The 3,020-nt window shown below is 34.6% G+C and overlaps 1 non-coding gene across 1 annotated transcript in view; it reads right to left on the reverse strand.

Annotated features, from left to right (window-relative positions):
* Window positions 1–1,855: 1,855 nt before the first annotated feature.
* The window catches only part of LOC100807670 (BTB/POZ domain-containing protein At3g50780), a 4,846-nt gene continuing 3,681 nt past the window's right edge, over window positions 1,856–3,020 (reverse strand). The window contains exon 3 of the transcript XR_005887611.1: window positions 1,856–3,011. This is a non-coding gene — a transcript (BTB/POZ domain-containing protein At3g50780). The remainder of the gene's footprint in view (window positions 3,012–3,020) is intronic.

Here is a 3,020-nt window from a genome sequence, read left to right on the forward strand (position 1 = left end):
AAAAACTCCCTTTCCAAGGGAAAGAAGACCGTGAGTACGACATATGGGAAAGCCTATAAAGCACAAGGCTGGCGGAAGTTATAATGAAGACACACATGGCATTGAGACATTAGAAGTGTAAAACCTGACAACATTCTAAAATGGTTTCCTAGAATAGTATTTTTTTTAACATTCCAAAAAATGGGTTTTTAGAATTTGAGATTTTAACTTTTTGGAAACGGATTTCTAGAATAATACTGACATAATTCCAAAAATGGTTTTCTGAAATAGTGTTTTTTAACATTATGGAAAGGGGACTTTTTGAAATTGGGACTTCAACATTTCAGAGAGGGGTTTATGGAATTATGTCATAATTCTGCAATGTTAAAATCCCAGTTTCTAAAGCTCATTTCTAGAATGTTACAAAAAATTACTATTCCAAAAATCATTTTCAGAATGGTGTCACATTTTACACTCTGATGGATCCAGGGCGCCAGCAAGAGTCCTTTCTTCCCCTCCTTTTATGTATATATATATATGAGGAAAAAAACTAAAATTTAAAAAATATTAGTTAAAGAACATTATAAAAAATTAGATTTTTGAGTTGATATATGCTTAATTATCTTCTAGTAGTAGATCATATATCTAATTTTATACATAAAATTAATAATTATTTTTTAAAACTTATTTATCAAATAATTATTTATTAGAAGTTAGATATTTAAATAATTGTGTAAAATAAATTTTGATCCCCTTTAATGCACTCCTAGATCCATTCTTGTTTACACTTCTCGAGTCTTAACACCATGTGTGCCTTTTTCTCCTGCACCACAATGGTTGACGGCGGTGTTGGATGATGGTGTTCGTGTTGGGTGGGGCACGGTAGTGTTGGGTGGATGAGGGAGGGGTATCGTTATCTGTTTGGGTCATTTTGAAGGTGTAGGAAGCAAAAAAGAGGGATAAGAAGCAATTGCCGTAGCTTTATTGTAGTTTCTTAGTATTGTTAATGAAATGTTGGGTCAAAGCCCACCATGTGGGGAAGGATAGTGGAGAGGACCGGTCCAAGAAGAATTGCCTAACTAAAATAAAAGAAAAGCTAAAATGAACAAATATAAAGGACTTAAATATGTTTTATCCCTCAAATTTGAAGTATGCCTTATTTAGTCTCTTAAATTAAAATTTGTATTTTTTAATCCCTTAAATTCATAAAAATACTTTTTTTTTTAATTCCCCTCATTGATTTTGGACAATTTAGATGCACAGTTCATGACAATTTTTTAACTGAGACTAAAAAAACATTTCACATTTTTCAGTAATTTGAGTGCAGAAATATATAAAATTTTAATTTAAAAGAATAAAATAAACTCTCAATTAAAAGGATTAAAAATAAATTAAACTTAATATTAATTATTTGTTCAAATTGTGTAACTTAATGTTCGAACTACTAGAATCTTTCTAATTAAGAAAATTAGAATAATATACATGAAATTATAAGTTCTAGCTTCTGTAAAATCATTGTAAAAAAAAAAATAACATTGGGTCGATATTGTAATACTAGTTGCGTTAGGATCTAGGTAAACAATAAAGCAAAATCTATTGATTATATATTTGATTGGACGAGTAGTGTAGGACGAATTTCTTAGGAAAACATTTGTTTCACAGATTATTTATTTATTTCTGCCTTTCTGGGAAATCTGGGAATGAGATTAAGAAATTTTTTTCTCATATTTAATATAAGATAATAAAATATTATTGGATATATGATATATCACATTTTTTAAATACTCGAAAATATCATTCTCATCGTATTTCCAAGAAAAAAATATTAACTAAGCTAACTACTATTTTACAGTCAAAATAGGAGAAATTTAAAAAATACTAAAAACACCATTCTTTTCCTTTCTTTGAAGAGATTATACAAAAACCAATTACTGAAAGTTATCAATTCAATGAGGTCTTCCTCAAGGGATTAATCCAGAGTCAACTCATGCAAGACACATGACACTTCTCAGGACTTGACTACTTGTTAGCTGCTGGAGGTTAATCCACATTCTGCAATCAATACATATCTTTACAATTCCTCAAACTCGTTAATATAAAAACTTGAACTCCAGTACCAATGAAACATTTATGAACCCCATTTGACCCTTTTTTTCACTCATGCTGCTTTGGCAACATTAAACTACTATCTGATACAGCAACATTACCTTGGTTCTCCACATATGGCCTAATGAAGGTTCTCCTCCACCATACCTCAAATGCCCTCTGAAGATTGGGACAGCTATCACCAGTTTTCAAGAAACTCCCCAACCACGAAAGCAAAATGCTCTGTTGATACTCAAGAGGCAAGGTCAGAATAGTCCTCCCAATTCCTTCCTCCACAAGTTTCCTATCAAACGACCTGCATCCATGCTGCAGCCAGTTGTAGTCATTCATCAGAGGCTGCAGCCATGTCTGTAACAACAACCGGCGTGTGTCCTTCGACGGCAACAGCTCCCCTCTTCCGATGCCAACATACAGCCTCCCAGAAAGGCAGCTAACATGGTAGCGCAACATGGTTGGCAGCTTCGTGTGTAGCAACGCCAGTTCCTGTTGGTTTGCCCACATCAATGCAAACTCATCAGCGGCTTGTTTGTCAACTAAAATCTCAAGCAACCATGATAAGTTATCAGCTTCGAGAGCTATGCACTTTGCTATAGGATCACGGTCCTCACTCGGTTTGTCTGGTTCTGCAGCCTGCTTGAATAGAGACAGTAATGAATCCAAGCAGCTTCGGCATGATCTGTAGATCGTGTCATTGCATATGTCGGTTGATCGCGCATAGCTTGGAAGGCTGTTGTTCTCCCTGAGGAGCTTTAGAACAATGGATTTCATCTCTCGGCGGCCTCTTTCCTCGTTGCTCTTGAGAACAAGGTCGATGATGTGGGAAAGAGTGTCTTTTGGGACATTAGAAATGTCAGATGAAATTCGTTTCAGCACAGGGTTACTCTAATTCCTTCTGCTTGGAGTTGTAGTACAGTTGAGACCACCTCCTGAGTATA

This window comes from Glycine max, chromosome 2, assembly GCF_000004515.6.
Source record: "Glycine max cultivar Williams 82 chromosome 2, Glycine_max_v4.0, whole genome shotgun sequence".
Lineage (NCBI taxonomy): Eukaryota > Viridiplantae > Streptophyta > Magnoliopsida > Fabales > Fabaceae > Glycine > Glycine max.